This window comes from Capricornis sumatraensis, chromosome 3 (genome assembly GCF_032405125.1).
Source record: "Capricornis sumatraensis isolate serow.1 chromosome 3, serow.2, whole genome shotgun sequence".
Lineage (NCBI taxonomy): Eukaryota > Metazoa > Chordata > Mammalia > Artiodactyla > Bovidae > Capricornis > Capricornis sumatraensis.
The window spans coordinates 72,303,498-72,318,548 of record NC_091071.1 but is presented as its reverse complement, the minus strand read 5'-3'; the positions used below and the strand labels follow the sequence as shown (position 1 = coordinate 72,318,548).

At 43.1% G+C, this 15,051-nt stretch overlaps 1 protein-coding gene and 1 non-coding gene across 3 annotated transcripts in view; one reads left to right on the top strand and one right to left on the bottom strand.

The window, feature by feature from the left end:
• Positions 1-15,051, bottom strand: part of STK39 (serine/threonine kinase 39) — a 316,468-nt gene that overhangs the window by 285,350 nt on the left and 16,067 nt on the right. The gene's annotated exons all lie outside the window — the stretch shown is intronic.
• TRNAC-GCA (transfer RNA cysteine (anticodon GCA)) lies at positions 6,084-6,156 on the top strand. Its single transcript has one exon. It is a non-coding gene; the product is annotated as a tRNA-Cys (tRNA).

Below are 15,051 nucleotides of genomic sequence, written 5' to 3'. Positions count from 1 at the left end.
TCACAATACTGTGTAATTTCATTTATAAGAACTATCCAAAATAGGTAAACCCTTAGAACTGGGAAGCAGGGCTCCTCCCTGGTGGCCCAGTGGCCAGGACACCAAGCTTCCACTGCTGGTGCCTGGGTTCCAACCCTCGTCGGGGAACTAAGATCCCACAAGCCAGGCAGCATGGTTTAAAACAGAAAATAGAAAGGCAGACTGGTGGTTGCCAGGGGCTGAGATAAGGGAGAAGGGAGAGTAACTGCTGACTGGGCTGGGGCTTTATTGTGGTTGATGGGAGTTTGGGAACCAGGCAGAGGTTGTGGTTACATGATGTGAATGTACTAAATGCAACCGGACTGATCATTTTTAAAGGGTTAATTTTATGTTTATATAATTCTACTTATGTGAATTCGGTGGGGGAAACATGAATGCAAAAACAACATTTGTCGAGAATATATACAAATTAATAAAAGATGAAAATACATAGTCATAAAGGTTCAAAGGGGGAAAAGAATGATTAAGGGGATTAAGTATAAACGCAAGCCAAAAAATAATGTGATGCAGCATAACCCAAAAACAAGCCCTGCTGACAGTGTGTTCCCTGAACCGACGCTGGCGTGGTTTAACCTTCATCACCTGGGGCCAAAACACAGTCTTGGTCTGCTGCCACTTCCTTTTTAAAAAAGAAATGGTGTTCACCTCTATTCTTCATTTTGCCATTTGCTGTTTTTACCTACTGCTGTGTATCTTGGAGCACTCCATGTTAGTGCATATCATCTTTTGTCACTGCTTCAAAGCTCTACAGATGTATTAATATCAAGATCCAAGTACTTTTAACTTGCTTTATTTGATCATACATGGTATTTTGCCCTTGAGCATACATAACATGCCAGTTAATGACAGTTTCATAAAGAAAGGTTAAACATGGTATGCAACTGCCTATACCAAACAAAACCCTGACATAAGGTTAGCATTTAGAGCTAGCTTATATGCATCCTTCAGAGACAAATGCCTCCCACAAATCATTAATGCTACAACCAAACGGCCAAGGGTGAAATGATTTTCCCCCCACCTCCACTTACACACCCTCCAAACTGAGGTTGATTTGATCTGATTTCATAGGGGAAGAAAAAAAAAAGTCTTAGCTGGATAGGAGCTCATTGTATGATTCTTTGACCCAAGATGGCCCTTCCCTAAGCCCAGGGACTGGCCCGGCCTGGCTGCTTGGTATTAAGTTTAAAGGCTTGGAATTCGTTCAGAGGATACACTCAGTGTCAGCAACAAACCCATGAAGTTCACCTTGGAGCTTCTGGCTCCTCTGACGACCATGCCAAAAACTCTACCTTTTTTTTCTAGATCTGTTTTCCAAATCCCAAACACCAACATGTTCACCTGCTCGTGTGTATCGAACAGAGTTCTCTAGGGTTTTGTTTTCATCAAAATAAACTGGTATAAAAGGCTGCCCTTTTTAATAATTAGTCACAAATGTCAGCTGCCCCAAGGTGACACAGGATGGACAAACTTGAGATTTGCGAAGAAACAGCAGCTGGAAACAATCACACAGGGAAAACGCACAAACACTCAAGGAAACAGCCCCCTCTGGGCTTAAGGGAAGACAGGCATTTTAGAAACCTAAAATAGGCCATTTATCAGAGGCGGGGTGGGGGTAGGGGTGGGGGTAGGGGTGGGGGTAGGGGTGGGGGTGCAAAGGTCATCCCCGAGGTACCAGGGTGGAGGACAGAACCACCTCTCACAGGCGCTGCCTCCTGTTCTCATAGGACCTGCCAGCAAGAAGGGTCTGTTCCGGGGCCAAGGGCTATCTGGCATCTCTAAGGTTTGGGCAGTTATACAATACAATTATTTTTTTTTGCATAGCATCCCTCCCACAGGGCATTCCAATAAGCTTGACAAAGGGAGTCATTCATAGAGTTGATAAAAGCAAAGCAAGGAAAACTTTGTAACCCGGAGAAAAGACGGGAAATAAACAGTTGAGAGGAGGAAAGGGCCCCCAGGCTTCCCCTGGAGGCTTTCATCTCCCCACCCAACACGTGGGCTGAGGCAATAAGAGAGAGGGATGCAAGGGAGAGCGAACAAAATCAGAGGGTGACAGAGGAATGGCTTCCCAACTTCCAGAGAAGGTACAACCTCACTGTTGACAAACAGTAAAACAGTCCCCTGCCAAATGACCTGAGATTGGTTTGGAGTTTTGTTTTTGTTTGGGGTTTTCTGAGGCCAGCTATTTACTCTACTTGTTAAATAATAAACACAAGTTACAAAATGTTTTCCTAATTTATGACTTACCAGCCTGCTTTACTCTGACAGAAACAGAAATGTGCCTACACACCAAGGCAAAAGTTGTGTTTGGCTGTTAAAAGATCTTGGAATTCCGACAAGAAATTCCTGGGTCTGGGCACTCTGCTGCTGCTGCTGCTGCTAAGTCGTTTCAGTTGTGTCTGACTCTGTGAGACCCCATAGACGGCAACCCACCAGGCTCCCCCATCCCTGGGATTCTCCAGGCAAGAACACTGGAGTGGATTGCCATTTCCTTCTCCAGTGCAGGAAAGTGAAAAGTGAAGTCACTCAGTCGTGTCCGACTCTTAGCCAACCCATGGACTGCAGCCTACCAGGCTCCTCCATCCATGGGATTTTCTAGGCAAGAGTTTTGGAGTGGGGTGCCATTGCCTTCTCCGCTGGGCACTCTAGAAGGGGCTAAATGTCTTTTTTTCAGGGAGGTGAGCCATCTAATGAAGAGAAGAATCACTGTTCTTAACTGGAGCAGAGTGAAAGGCACTCGGTCATGTCCCACTCACTGGGACCCCATGGCCTATACAGTCCATGGAATTCTCCAGGTCAGAATACTAGAGTGGGTAGCCTATCCCTTCTCCAGCAGACCTTCCCGACCCAGTAATCAAACCGGGTTTCCTGCATTGCAGGTGGGTTCTTTACCAACTGAGCTATCAGGGAAGCCCTTACAGACATGCGTGTCTTTAGGCTGAGAAACATTATAGGTTGCCTTCAACAGAAGACATGATCCAGGTGCTTTCAACCTTCTAAAAGCAAAGCCCATTTCACCACAGCACCTCTTATCCACAGATGAGCTTATGAACAAAAGAAAACCCTGCTCTCCCGAGCAGGTCTCAGCCAGGTCTCCCTAGCTGGGCGGCTACCTACACAGCCCACCTCTTCTAGGTCTGAAGTGTGGTCACTCAGTCATGTCCAACTCTTTCAATCCCATAGACTGTAGCCCACTAGGCTCCTCTGTCCATGGAATTCTCCAGGCAAGAACACTAGAGTGGGTTGCTATTCCCCTCTCCAGGGGATCTTCCCGACCCAGGGACTGAGGTCTCCTGCACTGCAGGCAGATCCTTTACCATCGGAACCACCAGGGAAACCCAACCCCTTCAGGGTGCGAGGAAGTATTCCCCAGTTCAGGTGCTGCAGGGGAGTGGGAGGGGACAGCTGACGGGGAGGAGGGATGAGGTCAGCTCCAAGCCTGGGTTCTCAGCAATAGCAGATGCACTGTGGCAGGTAAAGGAGATTTCTCTCGGGCCTGCCCGGGCTGTCCTGCCACAAGGCATTTCCTATCAGTCTGAACCAACTGCCAAAACCCAACTTGGTGATGTGTTTCACTACAACTTAACCAACATTTTCAAAAGCATCCCATTCTTCCAGCTTATCTAAGAAGAACATTCCACAAAGGAAGCCTGGAAAGTACTATACTGGAATTCCTTAAGTCACATGGGAATGTGTTGCATTACAGATCTACCATGTTCAATTTCCTACTGGCCTTCATATATAGAATGAATGAAAAATATATTTTTTTTTCATTGATATAGTCAATGAATAATATAGAGATATGGATATAGATAGGTATCAAAGCCAGCCCAGGAAACAAATATGCTCTATAAAAGAAAAAACATCAATTACTGATTTTAATATCAAATCCATGTTAGCATCACAACTTAGAAAAAGATTACTAGAAGCAAATCACTTAAATTCTCTCCACTTTGAAAATACAATATGTATAGGGACAATATGAGCTTCTCTGGTGGTTCAGACAGTAAAAAAATCTGCCTGTAATGTGGGAGCCTGGGGTTCAATCCCTAGCTCAGGAAGATCCCCTAGAGAAGGAAATGGCAACCTACTCCAGAATTCTTGCCTGGGAAATCCCAGGGATAGAGAAGCTTGGCAGGCTACAGTCCACACGGTCCCACAGAGTTGGACACGACTCAGTGACATACATTTTCACTTTCACTTTTTCAGAGGGATAATAAAAACATAATACTGTGTCACCATTAAGGAGGAAATATACGGAAGTTCCTCTTGCTGATGGGCATCCCAACAAAGAAGGGATTGAGAGAGCACCAGCCCACACAAGGGCAAGAGGGTGCCACAGACAAGCCCCGTGCTCTGCCCCAGAAAGCCTCTCTCTGCAATCGGCGGCACTGCTGCTGTCACTGACGGAAGTCCCACAGGACAGAGAGGACTGTGTGCGATTCATTTGTACAGAGGGTCCCGCAGCCTGGCCTGAATGTCCACAGTAGGCAAGTGACTTATACAGAGCCACCAAAGCAGAGAAAATTCCCAAAAGGATGTCTTGGGTAAGTTCACTTTCACAGCATCAACGTGTATCATCTTTCCTGGGAAGCTGACCAGTCAGGTCAAAGTCCTACCACCAAAAACGATGACCGTGGGATACACAGGCACCACACATACCAAGACGAAGGCAGGGGAGCCCTTGTCCTCTGCCCCCCAGTCCCCCCCAACGCTCCCGAAAGAGGGTGAGCAAAAACAAGGGCCAACTCAGCTTAAAAGACACGAGCATACTGACAGAAACTTCTCATCGTGAGCCTGGAAGGCCCGAGACAAAATCTAGAGGTGTCACCTTTCTGCAGAGGTAATTCCACACACAGAGAGCAGGCAGGGGCAGAGGACAGACTTCTCCTCCCCCGCCAATCCCCCCAAAAAGTAAAATGGTAAAAACAGATCCCAGAAGGTCCAAAAGGGAGGTGGGAAAGCCTGAACTGGACACTCGCAGAACAGTCAAAAGACTGATGTCCATTCAGCCTCTCAGCAAATAACCACTGACTCCTGCCAAGTGGCAAGAACCCTGTTGAATATTACTCAGGATATAAAACCTGGGACAAGCATGTTTCCTCTTCTCAAGGATTTGAAAGTTACCAGAGCAAATAAACTTTATGCCCACACAGCTGCATTACCCAGTTGTAGGTGATTTTCCCTAAGAACTGAACAAATCAAGAGTTTGGGATAGGCATTTGGGTTGAAACCTAAATGACGCATGTAACTTATATAGCAGAAAAAAAAAGGGAGATAGAGAGACTAGCACTCTAGAAAGTAGCCAAAGGTGCAATGAAGGCAAAAAGGTGGGATGAACCATTTATTTTCAGGAAGCAAAAAATACAACAGGTGAAAAGTAATGAAAGGAAAAAAACAAGGATGAAATACTGAAACAAGTCACTAGCAGGGCTGGAAGTAAGACAAGAGATATATCAGGGCAACTGACATCCCCTTCTGTGATCACTGACTGCCCTACCTTCAAAGTGAAATCAAACAGCGCGGCATAAAATGTGGGATGATGACAGCTTTTGTCTGTTCCTTTTCTATCAAGTACTATTTGCTTAGGAGAGAAGAGGTATCCAATTAGTCTAAGAGATGAGCAATGATCCCAGATATCCCAGAAGGTAACACCAGTCCTTGGCAGTGGGGGAGGAGGTGGCACTATTGCCTTGGCCAGGCAAATCCCAATTCTCTTATGACTTATGTGGTACTTGAGCTTCCCTGGTGGCTCAGACAGTAAAGATTCTGCCTGCAAAGGGGGAGATCTGGGTTGGGAAGATCTCCTGGAGAAGGAAATGGCTACCCATTCTAGTATTCTTGCCTGGAGAATCCCATAGACAGAGGAGCCTGGCAGGCTACACTCCATGGGGTTGCAAAGTTGGACACAACCGAGCGACTAACTATAGCACCTTGGTAGACCAAACATGTCTCTTTATGTCCAGTAAGTGAAAAAAAAGTTTTTTCAAAATTTTAAATGTGTTCAGATCTTTTCACGTACACTTAACTCTCAATTTGTTGCTTCCCTGGTGGCTTAGATGGTAAAGCGTCTGCCTGCAATGCAGGAGACCCAGGTTCAATCCCTGGGTCAGGAAGATCCCCTGGAGAATATGGCAACCCACTCCAGTATTCTTGGCTGGAAAATCCCGTGGATGGAGGAGCCTGGCAGGCTACAGTCCATGGGGTCGCAAAGAGTCAGACACGACTGAGCGACTTCACTTTCTCAATTTGTTGGTCAGCTGCCTTGCAAAGTACAATAAGTCCCCTACATACAAATGAGATCAGTTCTAAGAGCATGTTCGGAAGTCCAACAAAGTTAGCTAGGTACCCAACTAACACAATCGACTATATAGTACTGTAATAGGTTTATAATACTTTTCACCCAAATAATACATAAAAACAAACACAAAAAATATTCTTAATCTGACAGTACAGTACCTCAAAAAGGACAGTACTGCAGCAGCTGACACACAAGGGTTGACACTGAGTGAGCAGGAAAGAAGAGTCACTGCCTGGAGGAGGGGGAGGAGATGGTAGAGCTGAAGGACCGTCAGCAGGAGGTGGTGGAGGGCAGGCAGCTGTCGTGCTCAGCCTGGTGTTGCTGGAACGTATATTCGCATCTTTCAAAGTTCTCAACTTGAAGGTTCACACGCAGGGGGCTTACTGTGTAGCTTAGCCATGACTAGGAGGCCTTCCACTGCACACTGAGATGGCCCGTGGCCCTGTCCCTTCCTTCCTGGGGAGGGGAGGCCTTTTCCTACAGCTCCTTTTACTTCCCTCCCTCTCACATCACAGAGTTGTTTGTAGGCCTCCGTCCTTCCACTGTCCAAACCCAGTGTCTGTCAGAAAGATGCCCTCAGCTACAGAAGAAAACTTATCTAGCCCACCCCTCATCTTTTCTCTGAGTGGTCTGTAGCAAGCTAGCACTCCCCTCTCAGTGCAAAAACTCTGGTCTCTCAATTGCTTTCCTAGCAATCTTGGCACTACCTAAAGATGCAGCCTTAGGAACATAAGCAGCCATTTCCTAGAGTCGACCTTTAAACTGATGAGACTTCACGGCGAGCCCTCCGGACTCTCACTTGCTTTGCTGTCATGATGGAGGAGAAGTCAATTTTCCTTAACCTGCTTTCCTTGCTTTCATCTAGTATTTTACATACCGATTGCTAATTCTGATTGACTTGTTTCTTTAAACTTTATCATGTAAGCATGATGTGCTTATCTTATTGTGCAATGCACTTTAGAACATGCTGGCATGCCACGGAGGGCTCACAAAGAAAAGAAATGAAGTCTTCGTTTCCTTGCGCACTTGAACAGTCGTGACAATCAATGATTCTCTTTGTTAACAGGTTTCACTGTGGGAAAAAGGAATGGGATGAAACTCAACAGCTCAATTAGCAACGGCGATAGATGCCAAAGGAAGCGTCTCCGCAGAGCCGTGACAGTGGCGCAGCTGGCTTACCAGGTGAGAATTCTGGGACAAAGAGGTAAAGCCATGCTAAACTGTACCACAGCGATGGTTAAGAGTATGGACTTTGAGGGAAGAGAAACTAAATCTGTCCTTGGCAAATCTGTGTAATCGTAAGCTTCGGTTTCCTCGTTGGCTTGATATGTGCACTAAAGAAAATATGCATGCAAAGTCCTGGGCGGAGTGGCTACTAACACAGCACTGATGAAGTGCCGATGACCAGCAACATGGATTCAGAGCTTTTCCCCTCAGAGATGACACAGATAGGCAATGCCACGGGAGACATCGCAGTCACGCAAGGCATTTCTACTGCATCAAGAAAAACAGCCCATCAGATGAAAGCCAGTATTTCTAGGGAAAGTGCTGGTTCTAAACTCGTCTCCACTAAATGCTTTAGTTTCTTCCAGATTTTTTTTTTTAAGAAAAAAAACTTTTTATTTAAATTGTCAAAGATAATATAATTGTAGTTGTGGGCAACGGAGGGAATTAAGACAATACACCCTGCCTCACTCACCAAATAGCGCCTCCAATTATACCTAGGCTACAGAGAAGAGGTTGTATTTTTAAATGAAGGACCAACCTACATACAAAAATATTTTTCCAGTACAAAGTTAAAATCTTTGACTTCAAATGCTGATCTAGGAGACAGAGTCAGAAATAACAGTTCCTTCTGCTTCCCAAATCCATTTCTTTTGTACTGAAATTATTTGTTGAGTTGGTTAAATCGTAATGAACTGCGGTTGATTTCAGAGAAAAGGGAACATGTGAGCAGGATGATAAGTAGAAAAATTCCACTACAACCAGGATATCTTTGTTTAAAGGCACAAGTTGATTAAATTCACATCCTGCGGTCATTTGTTCAATTTTCAGAACAATGGTAAATGTAGTTACTGAGAAAACAGAAAAACCATTGTTCCTTTTCATTAGTTCTCGTCCTTGTCAAAAGTTTAAACACTGATTGCCTCAAAGTCTACAGCTTATAGTCAAGATAAAAGCATGATGTTAATACATGCCCATCAAAAAGCTAAACAGAGATTCATACATACACATACTTACATATGCAAATATTCAACTAATGTTAGCATTTAAACCATGTTTGTATAGACAATACTAAACTTCAGAAGTTGTCTTTATGAAGAGAATTACCAAGTTTCATCAAAATATTAGCTCTATCTCTCACCACAATTCCGCCTTGGAACAAACTTTACAACACACAGTGGATGGCGGGAATGTCACAAGTTGGAGTTGCAATCCTTTCCTTTAGAATTCTAACAATAACAGTATGATACGCGGGCGCAGAGACAGGACTTTGGAGAAAAGGTGATCAGCACTGAATCTTAGTTACACAGCTCCGCTAGAGAATGACCTCACTGGGATGTAATCGGTTCCCTGTTTTCTCCTGGAGACTTTCTAAGTTCCTTCAAGGTCAACCCTCAAAGGGAGCTCCTCTTTATATTACCAAGATGTAGCAATGCCTGGCACACACCTGAGCTGAGCAAACACCAAATAAATAGACTGAGGATAATCAACCCACCCTCTGATCAAGTAAAAGCAGGGAGGTGTATAAATTCTGACCTTTGGCCAGCTCACATTAGCTCAGGTCTTTTTCTACAGAACAGACTCATTCCCACCCTCTTCTCTGGATCCTGAGAACCATCATCCCACTTTCCACAACACGTGAAGAACAATCTTCTTAACCCATAAGGCCTCTGACCACCAGGCAAGAGAATCCAGGATATTATAGGCGTATTTAAAAAGTAGGATATCTGTACAGGTTAGTTTTCTTTTAAACATTTAATAGTCTGCTGTTTTGGCTGAATTTTTTAGCCTGGTTTCAATGTTGGGAAGTACATGAGCAAAGCTCTATAATTTTCTCTCTTCTATAATGAAAGGTCTTTTGAGTCCACTGACAGAATTCTGTGTTCTCTACGGCTGTCAACATTTCAGCATTGATGTTAGTAACTTTCTTAAACTTTCCCAGACCCCCATCATTGATTTAGGTAGATGACAGGCCATGAGAATTGCTGCTTTATGCAAATAGTCACTGACTGAATTTGGGGGCACTTTGTATGACAAAGAAAGAAATCTATTAAAACATTTGAGTAGTAAATATGTGAAACAGCGACTACTAAAATAAAAGGCTTGGAGATAAAATCACGTGATCTATTTTAATGAGTATTAAAGTTTACTGAATGGCAGTGGATTTTCTAAGTCATTGGATACTCAATTATCCATACCAATGGAAGGGTAACTGGTATGGAAAATACAAATAATATTGTTGTATACCTGAAACTAATACAACATTGTAAAGCAAGTATACTCCAATAAAAAGTTTTTCTAAAAAAAGAAAATATAAATAATAAAAACAGTCTTCACATACTGACAACTTTCTATGTCAAACAGGGGTAACTGAAGCTGCCTCACTGCGCTAATGTGAAGATTACATGGACTAACTATGAAAAGTATTTAACTCAGGGGTTGACATAATAGCTCCTCAGTGCTGTTACTATTATAATCACCTTTATCATTATATTACTCATTATGCATTCTTATTGTTGTTGTGGTTTAGTTGCTCAGGAGTATCTGACTCTTTCATGACCCCATGGACTGTAGCCCACCAGGCTTCTCTGTCCATGGGATTTCCCAGGCAAGAATACAGGAATGGGCTGCCATTTCCTTCTTCATGGGATCTTCCCAACCCAGGGACTGAACCAGCATGTCTGGCATTGCAAGTGGATTCTTTACCATTCAACCACCTGGGAAGCCTCATTAGGCATTATATTATCCTGCAAAGCCAATATGATGGTCCTGATTTGGATGATGAAACACTGGGAAGCTCAATAAGGCCCAGGTACTGGCTCGCAGTCTCAAACTTGGTAAATGATGCCAATGAGATCCAGGCCAAGTTGGCGTAATGTGCGAGTTCTAGCTCTAATGTCATGTGATGCTGCTTCTAAAGTAGGGACCTTTCTTCTGGAAGTTAACTCCTTGTCCTCATAGCTTGAAAATCCTAAAGGCAGACGACACAACAAAAGCTGAAGAGGCAAAAGGAACCCTGGAAAGGGCAGGGACTCTGCAACCAGATGCCACTGGGTTCAGGTCCAGTGGTGAGATCTTCAAAAGGTGATGCAATCAACCAAGCCTCTGCTTCCTAATTTGTAAAGCTGGGATAATCATACCAACCCTGGCAGGAATAAGCTAGGGATACGATATAAAGCATGTGAAGTACTTGGTCCTGTCCTCAGCACACAAGGGGTGCTCCACAGATTGGTATCAAAATCATCCCATTGACTTGAATCACTTTTACAAGTACTTAAGTCTTCATGGTACAGAGAAAATTTTTAAATCTCCCAGAATTTCAATTTTCAACATTTTTTTCCAAACATAACTGTATCTCATACGGAGTATAAAATAAAATTCTCCCTCAAGACTCAAGTAACTTTTATTACCCCTAATTTTTCTTTGGTCATATGTAATTTTTGTTATTTTACACACATATAAAGAAAGAAAATGATACAGTCACCTATTCTATACATAACTGTATTTATGCCAAGCTTTGGTGCTTCCGAAGGAGAATGAAAAGAATGTAATAAAAAACTAAACCAAAATAGAAAAGAGTGGGAAATTCTTAAAACACACACAAAAAATCCATTTTCCTAGAGCACTATCTTGCTACAAAGTAACTGATGAAAGGGCCTCTACACATACACTACATACATGAGCACCAAAAAAATAAACAAACAATGGGACATGTCAACAAAAGGAAAGATGGCTAAACTTTTTTTTTTAAATCCAGTAATCAGATGAACAGTCAAATATAATAAAACATGTAGGAAAATCCACTTTATTGTTTCACAAAATGAAAACCCAAAGAAAGCACATTTATAAATGTACTCTAAGCCAGGTACTCAGGTGATTTCCAGCTCCCCACCAAAGCAATCAAATACAGATTAGCATGCCTATCAGCTAAGACCAGGCTGTCAAAATGCAAGCTTTAAATTACACATGGCCTTACCAGAAAGTATTTAAAAGATTTTTCTCCTAAATAATAAAGAGTATTGCACAGACTGTAATAAAAGTTTAATTTTGCTTATGTGCTAAAAGGCATTTTTAAAAGCAGATTAAAACACAGAATTCAAGACCACCAGAAGAAACATCCCCAAATGAAAGAAAACCACTTGGCTGTCTTTTCCAAAGGCAAACATGTTGTTCGTCTTTCTCGGACCCAACAAAAATTCCTACAAAATGATAATCAAACAGGAGCTTAAGTGCTGCCTTGCAAATCAGATTATATTTCAAGTGGTCTGAGGGCAAACTAAGATGGCATTTTATGAGCATGGTTCTGATTTTTAAAGGTAACAGGGAAACTGCTCTTCGAGGACTGGGAGACCTGGGCACCAAATTAAGGACTCGGGCATTCAACGGTTACTGAAATGTTCAGCCTGCCAGCCTTTACTTGAAAGAGAAAGAAACTGGGGTCGAGGAGGGAAGAAAACAAGGAAAAGAGGGTGTGGGTAGATACTTAATAATGACTCTTAGGAAGGAGACAGAGCAGCTTAGAGAAACCTTCCAGAACTATTAATAACTGGTCACCTCTGAAACACTGGAGCACCAAACACCTAATGAAATTAAGAAGGACCAGACACTCTTCCCGATGTGTGCAGAAAAGATACAGTTAAGATGAAACTATTCACATAGGAAAAGGAGCTATTCCAGGAGTTTCAGGTTCCAGGTATATTTTTCATAACTTCACCATCATTACATAAACAGGATGAACTATTTCACAGCACTTTCGAGTTGGCAGAAAAGGCAAGACCGTATCTCATGATCCACACATCAATATTTCAGAACTGAAGACAATTTACAACTAAGACACGGCAGAAACTTTCCCAACTTACGTTCCATACGGCAAAAGGAAGGCTGCATCCCAGGGAAGTATTTACTGACTTAAATGAATAAGCTGCTTTTAAAGCACACCGTAAAGTATATATTTTTTAACTACAACAAAAAAGTGCATTACTCAGGATTACATTCTAGACTGGTTACTTACCTAGGAGTAATGTTACGAAGGTTCCAGCCACATCCAAGTTTTCTTCCCAGGAGGGAGCTCGGGATGCTACACCCTTACCTGAGGAGGGCGCCTGAGTTTAAGGCAGCAGTTTATAGGCTGGGAGATGCCCTATGTAGCCACTAGGTAAAATCCGGATTCTCAACCTTTGGGATTAAAATTGACAAGCAGAGAATCCGGCAGTTAGTAGCCAAAGCTATGGCTAAAGAGGAAAAGAGAAGCTGAAAGAGCCATAAGGGTTATTATGAATGAGCCAAAATCCTGAGTCAGCAGAAGAGAGGAGCAGGTTGTTTTAGTTGCTAAGTCACGTCTCACTCTTTGTGACCCTGGGGACTGCAGCCCACCTGGCTCTTCTGCCCATGGGATTCTTGTCCAGGCAAGAATACTGGAGCGGGTTGCCGTTTCCTTCTCCAGGGGATCTTCCCGATCCAGGGATTAAACCTTCATCTCTAGCATTGGCAGGCATATTCTTTACCATTGAGCCGCCTGGGAAGCCCAGAGGAGCAGGTAAACACAAGCAAGAGCACAAGCTTATTGACGGGCTACGTCACACCAAGGTTAGAGGATCTGGAATTGGGGAATCCCAAATTCCTGCCGCTAAGGTCTTATCCACTTCCAGGGTTCATGAGAACACGCTTGACTGCAATCCCCAAAGACCTAGAGGTTCAGTTTTTGCTGGGCAAAACCTGGGATGATGGATGAAACTCCTATCTCCCCATTCCCATATCTACTTTATAAAGAATGCCCTGTAATGTGGGGGTAATTTTAATGAGTCCCCAGTCCTTCTAACCAAAAGGGTATATTAATCAATTTAGTTACACTGTATAGCCCAGACTTTTTACCAATTCTGAAATTCTTACCATAAATTTGTCCATAGTAACACACTTCACAACATCTCACTTTTTTAGTTAATAAAGTGGAGCAACTTTGATTTCTTAAACTTGGGTGATAACTTTCCTCTTTTCAACCCATCACTACCCACCCCTCCATCCACCGTTTTCTCCTCCAGGTCTTAGATATTGCAGGTCTCAGTCAAGTAGGAAATAAGGCAAGATGCTGCTGCTGCTGCTGCTGCTGCTGCTGCTGCTGCTGCTAAGTCGCTTCAGTTGTGTCCAACTCTGTGCGACCCCATAGACGGCAGCCCACCAGGCTCCCCCGTCCCTGGGATTCTCCAGGCAAAAACAATGGAGTGGGTTGCCATTTCCTTCTCCAATGCATGAAAGTGAAGAGTGAAAGTGAAGTCGCTCAGTCGTGTCTGACTCCTAGCGACCCCATGGACTGCAGCCTACCAGGTTCCTCTGTCCATGGGATTTTCCAGGCAAGAGTACTGGAGTGGGTTGCCATTGCCTTCTGGGTCTAACATTCTTTTATCTTTAAGACCAGAAATGGAAGCAACTAAGAGGGTAGTTAACTAACATAACAAGTGCAGAAAATTTTCATGGTATCTATCAGAAGTACAAATGCAATGCCCCAAGTCCCTGCAGGCCCACTTCTGGATCTCCATCTACAGAAATATGGACCCCTGGAGACAGCCAATGAGTCAGCTGCTAAAGGACTGGTTAAATAAAGTTCATCCACGTAACAGAAATGGACCCCAAACGGAAATAAATTGGCATGTTTTCAAGTGAAGTGGATCTGTAAGAGATGACCTAGAATGAAAGCTGTGAATATTTATAATATTTTACTATAAATACATATAAAAATACATGCAAGTAAAATATAGATGTAATATATACTATTTGCAGAAGTAAAGTCTGTAAGTTGTAGAATATGATGCACAGTTACCACATTTCATGTATAATATTTACATTTGAGGAAAAACATCGATGTGTATATTTATACACAGGAAAACAATGTGGAAGGATAGACATCACACTGACCATACAGGCTATGGCTGGGAAAGGAAATTGAGGGCTGTTATTTTTCACCAGCTTGATGCCTAAGTTTTTTTTTTATATCTTTGTAATTTTAAAACTCTTTTTTTTTGTTTGTTAATTGTTTATTTATTGAGAGACTATTTCTCACCCCAGATAGTCATAGTTTCATAGTTCAGGAACACAGGAACAAACTTCCAAGGAACTCAACCCAAAAAATTCTTTATATTCCAAATCACTTTGCACTCTGAAAGATACCAGCCTTCCTCATCTCCTCAGAATCTTTCATGGAATCATAATTTCTGTAGAAGTCTGCAGATGCCTTCTTTCTTTTTCCAGCCACAGCAAACTTATAGAAAGCTGCAAACCCCAGGGAGACCATGAATGCTCCAACAATAAGAAATCGCAGACGTTTGGCCAGGAGGCCACGCATCTGAGGTTTTGCCAAAGCAGTGGACCTGGCAGTTTTTCTTCTCGACGGCTCAACCGCGACGTCGTTTCAGGCTGATGAAGAAATGGACGGCATTCCTGCAGCGCCTTAAAACTCTTTAAAACAAAATAAACACTAGTCGTGCCAATGGGGA